Below are 18,237 nucleotides of genomic sequence, written 5' to 3'. Positions count from 1 at the left end.
GCCCTCAACAGTTTCAAATATACCTCTTCTAACATCTGTACTATCTACTTCCTTCCTCACTGTCCAGAAAGCAATGATTTCCAGCCAGGATTTTGCAGCATTCCCAGGAATATCTCTGGTTGATTCAAAATTGGTCATGAAAGTCTCAAAAATGTTTTAATAAAAGGTGCTTTCGTTCCTTTCACTTAAAAAAAATAAGCGTATTTGTTTCTGCTTTTTAGGAGAAGGAAGGCATGAAACCAGATAATCAGAATTAAACTAACAAAAGGGGTTGTTGTGGGCTGAACTGTGTTGGAGATAGGGCCTTTAAAGAAGTAAGATTAAATAAATATGACCATATGGGTAGGCCCTAATCCAATCTGACTGGTGTCATATTGGTGACTGGTGCCCTTAAATGAAGAGGAAGAGACACTGGGGGGCTGTGCACAGAGGGGAAACCATGTGGAGTGGCAGAAGAAGACAGCCATCCGTGAGCCAAGGAGAGAGGCCTCAGAGGAAACCAATCCTGCCAACACCTCGATCTTAGACCTCCAGCTTCGAGAACTGTGAGAAAATAAATTTTTGTTGTTTAAGCCCCCATCTGTGGAATGCAGCTCGAACAAACTAATACAGGGGTGTCCCAACTTAAAAAAAAAATGTGGGCGCCACTGTCTTTGATCAAGAAGCCCATTTCTAGGCAAACTGTACCATGTTGAGCTCAGCTCCTATTCTGCTTCTCCCCAAATTTATTTCAAACCCGTTAGTTAGAGGAAAAATTACAATAGCAGACTTTGGGGGCGCCTGGGTGGCTCAGTCATTAGGCATCTGCCTTTGGCTCAGGGTGTGATCCTGGCAGTCTGGGATCGAGCCCCACATCAGGCTCCTTGGCTGGGAGCCTGCTTCTTCCTCTCCCACTCCCCCCCTGCTGTGTTCCTTCTCTCGCTGGCTGTCTCTCTCTCTGTCAAATAAATAAATAAAATCTTTAAAAAAACAAAAAAACAGAACAAACAAACAAAAAAAAAATAGCAGACTTTGTAAACTGTACCTGGCTATTTCCATTAACTAGCGGATTGCTTTTAAACATTTCCTTCTATCTTCTTATTCTAGCGGCGTCTTCCCACACCCATTGAAACCATCTCTTCCTATGCCATTCCCCGCAATGCCATGGCCAAGGGACTGCCCTTCATGGACCCGGCGTGAGTCTCTTCATTAAACCAGCTGAGGTCTTGCTGTGCCCATGGGAGCCCTGCTGGTTGAAGAAATATAAATCATAATTATACTTAAAGAGAGTTCTCTTTCTCCTGTTTGTGAATCCCACTCTCCAAGAGCTTGGTAGTTTGAAAAGAATTGAGTTGTTTGGGTTTTTTGATAAGTTCGAGGAACAGAATTAACAAGTCTGCCAGGGACATAAGTGAGGATATGCAGGATACCCTCAACACACCCCAAGGTGGGGAGCTGTCCGGCCTGGAGTGGGGCTACAGTGGATTTCCCTCCTTCTCTGATTCCGCTTCTCCTAGGAGGGAACTCAGACGCGGGAGCCTCTCTTTTGGAATCTGTAAAATGGGATACTATTTACTCTAAACAGTTGTTAAGAGGACTAAATAAACACGTAAGAGGCCTATCACACATAGTGTTCAGTACAAACCAGCTCACTTCCCATTTGTTTCTTCATCACAGGAAAAAAGAGAGAGAGGATAAAAGAAAGAGAAAAAGGGAGGGAGGGAGGAGGGAAGAAGTCAGAAAGAGAGAAGGAAGGGAGAGAAAACAGAATAAACTCCCCACCCTTACAGAAGCAGGAGCAAATGGTGCCCCATGTGGGAGAGTGTGGTACTAACGGCGTAACATCACCCACACGGAAGGTGTCATGGTGATAATCCTTACTTATTTAACAAATAGATAACACGTACAACATGGAACTTACACATGCCAGTCAACGTGTTCAGTGCTTTATAAATATTAACTTCTTTCCTTTCCACGGCAGCCTTGAGGTCAGTTCTTCTCTTCAGCCCTTCTTATAGGAGGGGAATCTGGCCCAGGGAGCTCAAGGTATTTGCCCAAGTTCACACGGCTAGGGAAAGGCAGAGCTGCGTTCCAACCCAGGCAGCCAGGCTCCCGGAGTCTGTGCTCTGACCCACACTTCTGTGCTGCCCTTGCCCGTGGGGCTCATATCCTGGGGTACTCAGAGTCTCTTCAGCTCCCGGCGTTCTCTCCCTCCACCTCCACTGGGACCAGAGAAGGGACTGCTTGCTCAAGCCAGTGATCCCAGTGCCAGTGGGAGTTTTGGAAATGAAGGTGACTTCTTCCAGGAAGACCTCCTCCTCACCCCTACCCTCTCTTCCAGGACTGCAGAGCAATCTGCAAGGAGAAAACTCTCCCCCCCTGCCAGGAGGTGTGCTGCTGGGATGCCACAGCCGGACGGGCTGCCTGGGCAGCAGCAGGGCAGGGGTAGGACGGGGAGAAGGGGTGTGCCAGCCCACCAGACCTGCCTCTTCCCTTCTCAGCCAGAGCTCAGCTTTGGGCAACTGACGGAGGCCCGCCAACACATGAACTGCACCTGGAAAAGAGTGTATACGTCACAGGCAGGAAGGTCATTGCTTCTTACTACTGCCGAAGACAATTTCCCCAGGCTTCTGCCTTTCGGAAAGGGCAGAACCGCAACGCGTGGTTTTGTTCTCCGTGGTGACCGCCTTCGTGCAAAGACGCAAGCACCCACACACACAGGGGGCTCGGCGGCTGCAAGAAGAGGAGCTAATTCGAAAGGAGGGCTTGGGAAGCACAGTTGACAATGGACATGGAGACAGAATTGGGTTTCTTTCATTCATTCACTCCTTCTACAAAGGTTTCTTGAGTTTCTACTCTGTGCCAGGCCCTCATCCAACACTATGGACGTGGCAGTTAATAGAACACAGTCCTGGGGCACCTGGGTGGTTCAGTAGGTTAAGCCTCTGACTCTGGATTTTGGCTCAGGTCATGATCTCAGGGTTGTGAGATTGAGCCCCGCATGGGGCTCCGGGCTTAGTGGGGAATCTGCTTGAGGATTCTCTCCCTCTGCCCCTCCCCCTGTGCGCTCTCTCTAATAAATAAATAAGACTTTCTTGTAGTTTATACTCGTGAACAAATAAGACCATTTCGGAGAGTGATAAGTAGCGTGCAGAAAATGAAGCTGAGGATTGAGACGGACCATAACAGACAGGAGCCGTGCCAGGGGCTTCTGTACTGCGGGCCGGGGCTCTGGGAAGGCCCGGGGGAAGAGCATGCCAGGCAGAGGGAAATGCGAGTACAAAGGCCCCAAAGTGCAACGGCGAGGCCTGGCCAGATTGGGAAGAGTTAGGAGAAGCACTGCAGCCGGTGAACAAGGGGGATGTCATAGGCTATAAGTTCAAAGGTCGTCATCCAGAAGCCATCAAAGGTCTTTTGGTGGAGAGACTTGCCAGTTGGTAACTTTTTTTTTTAAGTTATTTATTTATAATTTTCTTATAACTTTATTATAATGTCTTACAATCCATATTTATTAAAGGCAATAAAGAAAACAAACAAATAATAAAATCATTTGCCAGTTGGTAAATTATTGATACTGAGAAATAAGAGGGGTGCCAGGGTGACTCAGTTGTTTGAGCATCCAACTCTTGGTTTAGGCTCAGGTTGTGGTCTCCTGGGTCGTGCGATCGAGCCCCGCCTAAGACGCCACGCTCAGCGGGGAATCTGCTAGAAGGTTCTCTCCCTCTGCCCCTCCCCCCACTCACGTGTAGGCACTCTCTCTCTCTCTAAAATAAATAAATAAATCTTTAAAAAAAAGAAAAGGAAGGAAGAAAAGAAAGAAAAAAAAGAAAAAGAAAAAGAAAAAGAAAAAGAAAAAGAAAAAGAAAAAGAAAAAGAAAAAGAAAAAGAAAAAGAAAAGGAAAAAGAAAAAGAAAAAAAAAGAGCGCACAGTCATCCCCAACCCTGAAGCAAAGAGAATTCCAAACTAGGAGTCGGAAGACCTTGCGTTACCGGATCAGATCAGTTCACTTCTTTGGGTCTTTCTTTCCTTATCAGTAAAGTGGGAAAATAACACCTACTTTTTAAAATATATATATTATGTCTTTTATGAAGGCACAATTGACATACAACATCATGTTAGTTTCAGGTGTACAACAGAGTGATTTTTTTTAAGATTTTTTATTTATTTATTCGATAGAGATGGAGACAGCCAGCGAGAGAGGGAACACAAGCAGGGAGAGTGGGAGAGGAAGAAGCAGGCTCATAGCAGAGGAGCCTGATGTGGGGCTCGATCCCAGAACGCTGGGATCACGCCCTGAGCCGAAGGCAGACGCTTAATGACTGCGCTACCCAGGCGCCCCACAACAGAGTGATTTGACATTTGTGTATATTGTGAAATGCTCGCCACAGGACAGGAAGCCTATTTACCATCTGTCACCATGCAAAATTCTACACTATTATTGACTGTATTCCCCCTGCTGTACAACGCATCCCCATGACTTAGTCATATTTTTTTGACATTCATTTTATAACTGGAAGCTTGTACCTCTTAATCCTTTTCACCCATTTCACCCCCTCCACCCCTCTTCCCCTCTGGCAACCACCCATCTGATCTCTGTATCTGTGAGTCTAAGTTTTATTTGGTTGGTTGGTTGGTTTTGTTTTTTTAGATTCCAAATACAAGTAAAATCATGCAGTATTTGTCCCTCTGTCTCACTTATTTCACTTAGTATAATACCCACAAGTTCCATCGATGGTGTCACAAATGGCAAGGGTTCGTTCTTTTTTAGGGTTGTATAATATTCAGTGTGTGTGTGTGTGTGTGTGTGTGTGTACCGCATCTTCTCTATCCCTTCGTCAATCAAAGGACACTAAGGATGTTTCCTTATCTTGGCTATTGTAAATAATACTGCAGTGAATGTGGGGGTACGTGTATCTTTTAGAATTAGTGTTTCCTTTTCTTCAGGTAGATACCAGTGTGGCTGGTATCATACAGCAGACTGATTTTTAATTTTTGGAGGAACCTCCAAACTATTTTCTTTCCACAGTGGCTGTACCAATTTACATTCGCCAAGAGTGCCCAAGGGTTCCCTTTCCTCCCCATCCTTGCCAACACTTGTTATCTCTTGTCTTTTCGATAATAGCCATTCTGACAGGTGTAAAGTGGTATCTCTTTGTGGTTTGATCTGCATCGCCCTGATGATGAGTGATGCTGAGCATCTTTTTATGTGTCTGTTGGCCACCTTACGTCTTCCTTAGATAAATGTCTCTTCAGATCCTCTGCCCATTTTTTTATCATATTATCTGGTGGTGCAGTTGTTGCTGTTGCTGTAACTGACCCGTATGAGTTCTTTATATACTTTAAATATTAGCCCCTTATCAGATATATGACTTGCAGATATCTTCTCTCATTCAGTAAGTTGCCTTTTCATTGTTGATGGTTTCCTTCACTGTGCAGAAGCTTTTCAGTGTGCTGTAGTCCCATTTCTTTATTTGCGGTTTTGTTTCCCTTGCCCTTGCAGTCAGATCCAAAAAAAAATCACTCCGACCGATGTCAAGGAGCTTACTGCCTATGTTTTCTTCTAGGAGTTTTATGGTTTCAGGTCACACATTTAGGTCTTTAATCCATTTTGAGTTTATTCTTGTGTATGGTGTAGGAAAGTGGTCCAGTTTCATTCTTTTGCATGGAGCTATTATTCCCAACACCATTTGTTGGAGAGACTGTCATTTCCCATTGGATATTCTTGCCTCCTTCAAAAATGACACCTTCTTTAAGGGTTTCAGGGAGAATTAAATGTGACAGTGTGCATAAAAGTACCAGCAAGTTGTTTGGCACATTAGGTGCTCAAAAAAGGAGAGCTACCCCAAGATATACCACACACCTATGAGAACGGCCAAGACCCAAACACGGACAACACCAAACTCTGGAGCAAGAGGACCTCTCAACCATTGCTGGTGGGGATGCAACACGTTTCGGCCTCTTTTGAAAAAAGCTTGGTGGTTTCTTACAAAACCGAACATACTCTTACCATGTGATCCAGCAGTCACACACCTTGATATTTACCCAAAGGAATCGAAACCATTTCCACATTAAAACCCACACGTAGGTGTTTATGGCAGTTCTATATGTCTATACACTTCCAAAACCTGGAAGCTGCCAAGATGTCCTTCAGTAGGCGAATGGATAACAAACAGTTGTACATCCAGACAATGGAATCCGATTCAGCGTGAAAAGAAATGAGCTATCAAGCCATGAAAAGACACGGAGGAACTTGAAATGCATATTACTAAGTGAAAGAAGCCAATCTCAAAAGGTTATATACTATATGATTCCAACTATGTGACATTCTGGAAAAGACAAAACTATGGAGACAGTGAAAAACTCCATGGTTGCCAGGGTTGGAGAAAGGATTTTTAGGGCAGTGAAAATACTCTGTGATACTATGGTTATTGAAACATATCCTTATACATTTGTCTAAATGCGTAGAACGTACAATGCCACGAGCGAACCCTAATGTGAATCTTCGTGTGATGATGTGCCCATGCAGTTTCATCAGTTGTAACCAATGTACCACGCTGGTGGGTGTTGTCGATGATGGGGGGAAGCTATGTGTGTGTGGGGACAGGGGATATATGGAAAATATCGGTGCCTGTCTCTCAGCTTGGCTATGAAATTAACACTGCTTTTAAAAAATAAAGTCTTAGGGGAGCCTGGGTGGCTCAGTCAGTTGAGCGTCTGCCTTCAGCTCAGGTTGTGATCCCAGGGTCCTGGGATCCAGCCCCACATCAGGTTCCCTGCTCAGCGGGGGGCCTGCTTCTCCTCCCTGCTGTTCCCCCTGCTTGTACTCTCTTTCTCTCTCTCTCACTGAAAAATAAAATCTTTAAAAAATAAATGAATAAAATAAAATAAATAAATAAAGACTTAAAAGGAAAAAAACATAACAGAACACTGGGGCTAACGGTATTTCCAGCCTGGGCATTACAGACCCTTGGGGAAGTTACTTAAGGAAAAGGGACAGCTATCATCTATTATCTCCATGGGGCAGGCCCTTCTCTGGGCACGGTTCATGGGTTTTGCCTGCTTTCCCATTTATGCAGTGTGGGGGCAAGATCAGGGGATCCCCAAGATCCAGCTTGGGCATCTACCATTAAGAGGGGCTGTGTCAGACCACCAAGCCGGGGGGAGACCCGGAACAAGGCAGCGCCAAGAAGCACCTGAGGCCGGGACCCTACAAGCACTTCCCAGAAATCCACAGGGCCCTTCAGCGCCTCTCCGAGACCCCTGGAGTGCAGCTCTGTGTCACAGGGCAACAGCCACATTCTGAGCTGGGACCTGCCTTGTCCAATAATTTGGTGCTCCAGGAATTTATTTTCCGTTTTCCTCAGCAAAGTTTCTATTCCACACCCTCACCTCCTACCCAGTACACCCCGCCCAATGCACTGATCAAACTGCCGCTTCTAGTCCTCAGAATTTACATCAGCCACCTTGGCACTGTGTATGGTCTCTGCATTATGACTGGATGGCAAAGACCCGGGGGACTTAGCGCCATGAGTGCTCCCCTCTCCCTGCACAGTCACCCCCGTCCCATACCTATGGACTTCATCATCAGGGGTGAGCTTGGTGGTAAGGACGGTTTGCAACCTGAGAGCTGAGGATGGAAGAAGTCTTATTTAGCTCCAGTTTCCACATGGTTCCAACAAATCATATGGTTCCATATAGTTCCTGATATCAAAACTGAGTCTTGAGGTGCCTGGGTGGCTCAGTCGATTAAGCATCTGACTCTTGATTTCAGCTCAAGTCATGATCTCAGGGTCATGGGATCGAGCCCCACATCAGGCTCCATGCTCAGCGTGGAGTCTGCTTGAGATTCTCTCTCTCCCTCTCCCTCTGCCCCTCCCCTCCCCACTCTCTCTAAATAAATAAATAAAATCTTTTTTTAAAAAATGAGTCTTTCAAGGACTTCCTACACGTATGGAATGTAGGAAGACTGTGCCATGGCTGGGAGGTGGCCCTGTTGGTGATCCGAGGATTCAGAGCTCTTGGGACAATCATTTAAGTTCCTATACAGTTATTTCTCTGATTTTCCCATGGGTTTGTGGGCATGTGCTGATTTCCAGGCCATACCCGGGACAAGAAGCTCTTCTCATATTTACAACAGTAATAGTAGGAGTGGCCATGGTTATTTTCTGAGCACCTAGCATGTCTCAAGCCCTCCACATATATAATTCTCACTCTTATTATTCAGATTGAAGCTTCACAACACTCCTGGTCTCCAGATGAGGAACCTAAGTCGGAGAAGTAAGACATCCTGTCCAAGGTCACGTGGCAAATGATCATCAGAGCAAAAATGGAAACCCAGGCCTGTCTGATTCCAAAGCCCAAATTCTTTCTGCTGTGCCCCGCTGTCTCTCAAAGTGAAATGGACAGTCCTGGGACGCCTGGGTGGCTCAGTCGGTTAAGCATCTGCCTTCGGCTCAGGTCACGATCCAGGGTCCTGGGATAGAGTCCCGGTGTCTGGCTCCTTGCTCAGCTCAGCAGGGAGTCTGCTTCTCCCTCTGCCCCTCCCCCCCAACTTGGGCACTCTCTCTCTCAAATAAATAAAATTTTTAAAAAAAGAAAAAAAGGAAATAAATTTAACAAAAAAAAAAAGGAAAGAAAGAGACAGTCCTCGTAGCTCTACCAAATGGAGGTGGGCCCGCTCCCAAGGTGCCCGCAGAGACTGCCAACAACAAAAGCAGAGCCACGAGAGGTGCACGGGGACCCAGATGGGCCCGCAGGGAGGGCTGTCCTTGAGTCCCTCAGGGGAACATACCTCAGGCCCAGAAGTGCCCCCTGCACTTAGAAACGGAGGACACCTTTACCTTCCACCCTTAGCAAAATATTTCCTTGTTTGTGGAAAACGCTATCAACTCAGCCCAACTCCACTTGCCCTTCCTGCAGACTTGACCTTTCCCGAGCAAGGCCAGGCCCTGCTGGGGGTCCAAGCAGCTTTCTCACCAGGGAAACCGGCCTTCCTCCTTTCCTCCTCCCTTTCTTCCCACAGAAAATCTCCAGACTTCATTTCCATAGAAAATCTGGGGAGGGCAGGAGGGAAATCCCTTCCTTGCTCTGCTCTCCCCACACCCCAGAAAGCGATTTTTCTCCTCGGCCCCGGGGCTCCTCTCCTGCTGCTTGGCGCTTCCCCAGCCTTCACAAAAGAGGCTGCGGGTGAAGGTTTTTCCATTTAATTTCATTTTTCATCATTTTTACCCCTTTTGGATGGTTCGCATCTGAGAGTCTCGGTGGATTAACTGGCCAATCAGATTTCATTATGAGTCCAAGTAGTTCTTATCATTAAACCTGTAATTTATTTCTTCTGTGTTTCATAAAATGTGAAGTATTACCATTCTCCAGGAGCTTGAAGAGAGTAGGGATGCTTCATTAAGTCCAACACTGCTCCTCCGTAAGAGACCGTAATGATATGCGGATTTTTTTCTAACAGCTAAGTTTCTACTTGCAGATGCTAACAAAAGAAATAAGCTTTTAATCCAAACATAATTAATATGAATTACCTCCCCAGTACACCCTGGCTTTGCACCATTAAACTTAATTTTTGTTTTGCATGATAATTGTGTTATCATTACCGTTTATAGGAGAACTCAGGGACCCTCACTTTGTTTTCAGTCAAGACCAAAGGGACTGGAAATGCCTTCCCTCCCCTCTGCCAGCCGGAAGCCTGGTGGCCAGCCTCCCTGACCCGGCCCTCGCGGCCCCTTCGGCCCAGGGAGCCCCGGGGCCCTGCGCCACCTCGGTGGCCACAGACCTCTCTCCCCCAGAAGAAGGAAACCGATTTCTCCTCCCCCGGTGGGGGCTTTGCCAGGGCTGCTGCCTGAACATCAGCGTCTCCATCACCATCACCATCGCCATCATCGTTATTATCATAATTGTTATTATTGTTCCGTACTGTAATGAGCACTGCGTAATTTCTTTTGCAGCATGCTTCAGATACCCTGCTACTGGTTAGCTCTCCGAACTATCTGGGGAGTCCAGACTCTGAATTATTTAAGCAAAGCCCCAGAACGTCTTAGAGCACCAAAGCCCCGGGTTTTATTCAAGTTTCCGTTCAAGACTCCGTTCGAGGCCGCTTTCCTCTCTCTCGCCCCCGTGTGCTGCATTCACCCACTTGCTCTCCCATTTGACTTTATACGGAAAATTCTTTTTTTTTTTTTTAAATGAATCTGAGAAGGAAACTAATACCTTCAGAGCTTGACACTACATTTATATATTGGCATTCCTTCCTTGATCAAAGCATTATTGAATGGGCTACTTTGGTCCATGGCAGACTGGACACCGTGCGGAATCCTACACGGATACATACGTACACCCTCGTGACTCTGATCGTCAAGGAATTTACAATCTGGTTGAGGGAGGAATACAGATGCCCAAACACGTTCGAAAAAAGGAGAGGAATTAAATAACAACCCAAAACGACAACACCAAAGATGTTGGTGACGGAGCGCTGGGGTGAATATTCGTGGAAGAAAAGATGGCAGACATGTTCAGGGAAGACATAATACGGGAATAAGAGCTTGGGCTGGACTTGAAGGATGGGTAGAGATGACATCGGAGAGCAGCATGTGCAGGTGCAGAGGAGGGGAGCCCAGGACGGGAAGAAGGAACACACAGAGTGGGGTCTAGGATGGTAAGGGAATCCAGGAAACTATGGCAAAGTAGCCCTGGAGAAGAGTGGTGGGAGATGGGAAAGGTCATTTGGGGTCAGACTATGGAGAGTCCCGAATACCAGGCCAGGTGGTGGGACAACATGGAAGAATCATAGTGGGAAGTGGTGGAGGATGTTTTAATGGATGTGACTTCGTTAGCCGGTCCGTGTGGGAGATCCTGCAGGAGGGGGAGACAGGGAGAGGCAGAGGCCAGCGAACCATTACAGCAGTGAGTAAAAACAAGGGGCTTCTCTCTGATGGGACAGCAACAACTGAAAGGAAGAATAGCGAAAAGAGAATCCAAGGGACTTGGTAAGGAACAGGAGTGAGAGAGTAGCAGATGGAATACAGGGTAACTCACATTATTTCATTGACGTGGTCTCGCTGGGTCTACTTAGAGCACTCAATAGACAGCACTTGGGGCCTGGCACAGGGCAAGCACTTGTGACTATTGGCTTTTGTTGCTATTATTAATATTAGTGTCTTGTCCTATTTTATCCTCTCAGTGTCCCCGTGGGATTGTCCAGGATAGCTCTGTTATACATATTACATAACTGGGCAAGGAAAGCCACTGAGGGACTGACATGTGTTGTTGTTGTTGTTGTTATTGTTGTTAGTGACCAAAGCAACAATAATTGGTCTTCAGACTCTCTGCTCAACAATATTGTTTTAAAAATTCAGGATGTCAATAATAAGCCACATCCAGGCCACCTCCCAAAATTATGACTCCCATCTTCAAGGAATGGGCAAGACTCCTTACCAAAGTGTTTTCACGTGCAGAAGCCATGCCACTCAATGGTACCTCTCCAATCTCAACACGCTTTCTTCTTTCTAGGGTGGTGGACCGGGGAGTCGACACCCTCCTTATACTTCAAGCACACTGCATCACGCGGGGCTGGAGGATGCTGTTGACGCCCCTTTACAGTGATATTGGCTCCATGTTTCTCGTCCATCTAGCCACCAACAATTCGGATAAGGCAGTGCTTGCAGAGAAAGTTTGCTCTAGGAAAGACCCATCTGTGAGAGCAAGACTCATCGATGGCCCAGGAGCTGTAAGAGAGAACACAATTTTAAGTTAATACAAAGGTTGATTTGATGAACTGGGTACTTGGTCCAAAATAGACCCAATGAAGTTCAGTGGTAATCAGTGTTAAGTTTTAAACCTATCAGAAGGGGGGCAAGTGATACCATTAAATCCACAGGGAAGGGGCGCCTGGGTGGCTCAGTTGGTTAAGCATCTGCCTTCGGCTCAGCTTATGACCCTGGGGTCATCGGGCTCCTTGCTCAGCGGGGAGCCTGCTTCTCCCTCTACCTGCCACTCCCCCTGCTTGCGCGCTCTCTCTGACAAATAAATAAATCAAATCTTCTTTAACAAATAAATAAATAGGTAAGAATAAAAAAGTGGAAAATGTGGGAAAGAATGAAAGCTAGTAAGAAGAGAACAGCAGGTGCACAGTGCGTAACAAGGCAGGTGTGACTCAACAGGCAAGTCTAGTGCTCTGCTGTGTGGTGGGACCGCGCCCGCTGTGTTACAGATCTGTTGGGAACAGTAGCCATGAATGTAGAATGGGACAATATCTGGTAAGACAACACAGGACCCGCTAGCAACCATCCTGTGAGAACCTGGAGTCAGCCCCATCTGGGCCTGCATCCGGTTTGGAGCTGACCAGCTGAAGAGAAATGGGGAAAGGCCGGGGTATCAAGGGGAAGAGAGTAGGGCCTTGAATTCTGGAGTCCAGAGTGGAAGATCTAGGACGAAGTAGGTGGGTGGCACTGAGCTGATTGAACAATGGGCTCCAAGCCAATGAGAGGCTCTTTCTGGCAGACACGGTGCCCAGCCTGTCCTCCCCATTCCTCCAAGGGGGAAAGAGCCAGCGATGGGCTTTGGTTAACTCCATCAAAGACTCACCAACCCCACAGTCATCTCCTTGGGATCATTGGCTTTTAAACCTGTGTAGAATGGGTTCCTTTTCTCCTATTTCCTTACCTTAGCTCCCTCAGCCTCTCACATCCAGGACGTCACTGGATTGTAGATGGCAGCTTGTATCCGCCACACTTCTCAGGCACCTGATGGCCGAAATACCCTCTTCCTTGTGTCTGCACCTTCCCTGCCCTCACACAGTTGAAAATATAACCAGAAGAAGGGAAGGGCCTATGTGGTTCCCACTTTCCAGCCCTACGGGGTAGGGCCACAGCCGTCTCACCAGCAGGAATGGTTTCATGTCTAACTTAAATCAGCAGCCATGAAATCCGGTCTGTGGAGACCGTGTCTTCGCTGGCCCCTCGGCAGAAGGCAGCCCTGAGTATTGAGGAAGAATCTGGTCTCTGGAGACAGAAGGCTTGGAACCACAGGCAAGTTACCTAACCTCTCTGTGGCTTAGTTTACTCATCTGTAAAATGGGGACAATAGTAGTACCTACCTTGTGGGGTCGCCATGAAGAGTAAGTAAGGAATATGGGTCAAGTCCTCTGAATCAAGGATGGCACACCTTCAGCAACTAGGTAGATGTTTACTAGTTGTTTAAAGACTGTTGCTTTTTCATTATGATGAATGAGGTTGATCTCAAACCCGCATCACACCCAGCACTTGTCATCATGGTATCATAAATACCAGCCATAGGACTCTTCACTTATCAAATGTCCTACTGGCTTATATGGACATTTTATTCACCAGGAAGAAAGCACAAATGCTCAACCTGCAGTTAAAAACTGTAGAAAGACACAATCTTGCTTAGAGAGGGGCCTTTATAAAATTCTTTAATAGAATAATATATGCATATTAAAGAACTTTTGGCAAATGTACACACAAAAAAAGATTTTTTAAAAATCTTTCCCATTCACTGCTACCCGTGGTCCCTACTTGCATTTCTGTCACTTTTTTCTTCCAGTCTTTTCTCTGTATTCTGATGGACATTTTAATGCAATTATAACCATTCAGCGTGTCATCATTTCCCAAAACTCCATTTTGCAGAACTCTCACACTTGGGGATGATAGTAGATGTTGGTTGGATTAAGGACTATGGGGCGAAATAAGTTCAGAAGCAGTAGGTCAAACCACAGAACTTCTCAGAACCTTTTCTGTTGATGTACATAGGCCCTGAGTAGGGCCTATGATACCAAGCGTTTCCCAAATATATTTGACACGTGCGTAGGATTCCAAAAAACACACTTTGGAAAACCGTTCCTCTACAAGTTTGTATTCCGCTTGTCATAAGCATTTCCACATTTTTCATACACGTTCTTCACATCCTTTTAAATCACTGCATAATAATCTACTAAGTAATCTATATGCCATATATTACTTAACCATTTTGCTACAGTGAGACATTTAGATGAATTTCAAATTAATTTCCAGTTTTGCTAATATAAATAAAGCTGGGGGTTTTTTGCATTGTAGGTTTGAAAAAAATGAGAATGTGTTTAGGATTAATTTCTTAGGACAGATTCCCAGAAGGAGAATTACTGGGTCAGAGGTTATTCGTGTTGTATGTTCAGGGTGCCCAGTGCCAATTTGTTTTTCAACAGGTCTGTATCCATTTTCACTACCCAGCACAGTGTGACAGTGCCCGCATGCCACACCCAGAGCCAGGCGATTGGTCAAAAGGCTAAAAAAAATGGGGCTGCTGATGGCTACTCTCATCAGCCTTCATTAGCACCCCCTCTGGTGACAACTTTGCCGCTGTCCGATCTGGTGCCAACCCCCTCTACCCTTTCCCCTGCTTCTCTCTCTCCCAGCTCCTCAGACACAGACTCCGGTCTGGGCAGTGTCTGAGCTAATTGCACAGAATAAAGCCCGCACCAGTACCCCTTCCCCTAACACTAGGGAGGCAGGAGAGAGGTTCTGGTCCCAGTAGGGTGCTGGTAAATATTGAACACCAGCTCTCCGGGGTAGAGAAGGCCCTGATTGATGGCATTTGCCACTCTACAGTATTCATAGTCTCCCCATGGCTGATTTCAAGCTAACGAGCTGTGAATGTAACGTAACATCGCTGGGCTTGGTACTCAGAAGAGGTGGGCACCGGAGGCTCTCGTGGGTCAGAAGGGCGGGCTCCAGACCCCACGGCCCAGCCACCGTTGCTAGCCCACTGAACTTCCTTCTTCTCTCCTCCCTACGGCTCCTCCCCACCCCTGTCTGTATTCCCCTCCGTGTCCAACCACACCCAGGCTCCAGGGGAGCCCCTGGTGCTCGCACAGCCCCTGAGCTGCCATTCCCTCTGCACACATACCAGACTGGGGCTCCAACTCGATTCACTACACACATCCTTGGGGTTCAAGTGCCAAGTACCCTAGCCCATAGATGCCTCCACTCTCTGCCATCCTCTCACGCTGGCCCCACTGTGCAGCCATCCCCCAGCCCATCACTCTGCTCTGGCCCCGAAGTCTTGGCCTGTCTTGCCTCATACACACCCCCTGCCAGCTCCTTGCCCCCCACTCTTCTTCCATAGTAACCACGCTCCTGACCTTCTTTGCCTCCAGTTTCCCACCCAGGATTTACTCCATGGATCAGGTGATGAATTCGAGTTTCCACCTTCATAAACAATTAGATGATATTTTTAAATCATTCTCTCTGGCTGTTGCAGAAACTCACTTCGCCAACGCCTCCCCTCCACCTCGCCCCTTGAACGTGTGCACACGCACTGAGGATTAAACAGTCCCTCCACCCCAGGCGGAGGCCCTGGTCTTCTTCCAACTCTCCACGCCCAGGACCAGGCACCACCCACCGTGTCCTCCACTCAGTACGGTCAGGGATGCTTCACTTCCGGGCTTGAGGCCATCAGACTTCCAAACTGAGTAGGAACTTCTTGCTCTGCGCCGCATCTGTCTGACTAGACAACCTGTAACTGTCCAGTCCCAACTTAGCACTGGAAGTCACTGAGCCCCCTTGAGAAGCCCCAGCTCCCGCCCAAGCCACGCCACAAGGGACTAGTGGAGTCGGCCGTTCCTAATGTCAGGAGTCTCAATGAGAAAACAACCTTCCCACCCTACTGCTCGCTTTCACTCCCGTGGTCCATTCAGACCACCTGATAGTGCTCAGGTGTCAGCTGCAGCTAGGGTGAGCAGGCTGGGGGTGCAGAGGAAGAAAGAGAAAGTGAGAAACACAAGAGGACAAGGAAAAGGAAAAAAAAAAGAATATGGAAAGGAACGGTAGGGTACCAGGATAAGAGAGTGCATGGTGTTCTCCAACATTCCATTGGGCTTTCCAGACCCTAGGAAACATAAATAATGGCTTCTACTTAAAAACGAAACAAAACAAAATGGATGGATTACTTTTACGATTCCCAACCAGGACCAACATTCCAACTGTGTGCATTGTTACCCCATCCAAACATGTGTACGAAATAGTTAACAGTAATATTCCTGAGTTGAAGCAGGGAGGGTGCTTAACAGTGTTACAAGGAAGCATATGGATCCCCATATTTTTTACCAAAGGCAATCTATTCTAAGCTCGGACTCAATCTGGAAGTTACTCTTCCCGCAAAATGAGTCAAGCTCAAACCCCTTCACCCTATCACCGTGCGGGGCACTGCGCTGAAGACGGGAACAGCAGGCGGGAGGAGGCAGGGAGAAACAGAAAGCTAGGATCATTCAAATAGAAACCCCATATCAAGTAAAGCTAGTAGTTGGCATTTGGCTGATTATACTGGAGGAAGCGCCCTTCCTAAGGAGCATGGCTGGTAAAGATTCTGAAGTGAACCTGGCAGAATCGCGTGAACAGAGACAGATGATTTTCTGTGCTTAGCAATGAGGACCTGGATACCAGAAACACAATAATATCCCGACCCAAACCACTGGGGCACAGGAGCCAGCGGAATAGCATAACCTAAAAGAGGGAAAACTGAGAGTAAATCATAATAAAAACTATCTCCTCCGCCCTGCCCCCAGCCACACATGGTTTGGTTAATTCCTTAATGAGGATGGATTGTAATTAATATCAGAACTACACAGTATAATTATTGCATATAATTATGCTTGAGTTAACTGTAGAGTAAAATCATATATAGCTTGATTCTATAGTGTGAGTTTTCAATTAATCTTTTTGCTGGTAGGGAGGGTGCTTCATAGGTCCTTCAATAAAGCACGTCTCCACGAATATACGTGTATCGTGTGGGTCTTTGGATATTTCATTCCAGACTGTGATGCTCAGAATTGCCAGAGCCAGCAGCTACATCTCGTGCAGATGTATTCCTACCCCATGGGCCAGCCCAGAAAGGGGGCAGCTACTGGCTGATCCAGAACCTGCCTCAAAACGATGGTTACCTCTTGGTCCTCAGGTGTCTCGGGCCTCATGTGGGCTCTTGGGCTGTTTCTGCAGGTCGCTGGCCCCTCACCTCTAGAGGCTATATGTCCTAAACCCGTGTCTCTCTCATCCCACTTACTCCCCCACACCTTCTGGAACCTAAAGGCTCTTTCCACTACCTCCTTGGTTCTCAAAGTGTAATCCATGGACCCCTGATGGTCAAAAAGTTCAACAGAGGAAGAATAGCAGGCTTCTACCTGTTCCAAAATGCAAATCATGCATAATTAATGAAAGTTGGACCTCTCCACCATGCGTCTGTGGGGGGTGCGTGTATGGGGGTGGGGGTGGGGTTAGAGAAAGAGGGGCATGGAGAAAGAGAGAGAGAGAGTCAGGTGGGTGGTCTCCATGTGAAACCCAGAGGACTGGGTGCTGGTGGGGGGAGGGACAGCCAAATCCCAGGGGCCATGCTCCCTTCCTCTCATTTCCCGCCAGCACTGGGGAGGTGTTTCTTGCCACAAAGCCTCTGCGGTTGTCTTGGAATAGCTGCTCCTTCCTCCAGGCGCTGTTTTCATTCCCAGGAACATTCTCTCCTCACCCCCACACCCTATTCCCCAGAGTGGCTGGGAGTATCCTTTCCAGGGGCATAAGGCATTATCTCAGGCAAAAAGACGTCTTTTTTTAATTTTAATGTTTTTTTATTATATTATGTTAGTCACCATACAGTACATCCCTGGTTTCTGATGTAAAGTTCGATGATTCATTAGTTGCGTATAACACCCAGTGCACCATGCAATACGTGCCCTCCTTACTACCCATCACTGGTCTATCCCATTCCCCCACCCCCTCCCTTCCAAAGGCCTCAGTTTGTTTCTCATAGTCCATAGTCTCTCATGTTTCATTCCCCCTTCTGATTACCCCCCTTTCTTTATCCCTTTCTTCCCCTACCGATCTTCCTAGTTCTTATGTTCCATAGATGAGAGAAATCATATGATAATTGTCTTTCTCTGCTTGACTTATTTCACTTAGCATTATCTCCTCCAGTGCCATCCATGTTGCAGCAAATGTTGAGAATTCATTCTTTCTGATAGCTGAGTAATATTCCATTGTATATATGGAACACATCTTCTTAATCCAGTCATCTGTTGAAGGGCATCTCGGTTCCTTCCACGATTTAGCTATTGTGGACAATGCTGCTATGAACATATTGAGCTACCCTATGACCCAGCCATTGCACTACTGGGTATTTACCCCAAAGATACAGACTTAGTGAAGAGAAGGGCCATATGCACCCCAATGTTCAAAAAGACGCCTTTAAAATTAAATTAATTAATTAATTTGGAA

This window comes from Ailuropoda melanoleuca, chromosome 18, assembly GCF_002007445.2.
Source record: "Ailuropoda melanoleuca isolate Jingjing chromosome 18, ASM200744v2, whole genome shotgun sequence".
Taxonomy (NCBI): domain Eukaryota; kingdom Metazoa; phylum Chordata; class Mammalia; order Carnivora; family Ursidae; genus Ailuropoda; species Ailuropoda melanoleuca.
This window is presented reverse-complemented; position numbering follows the sequence as displayed.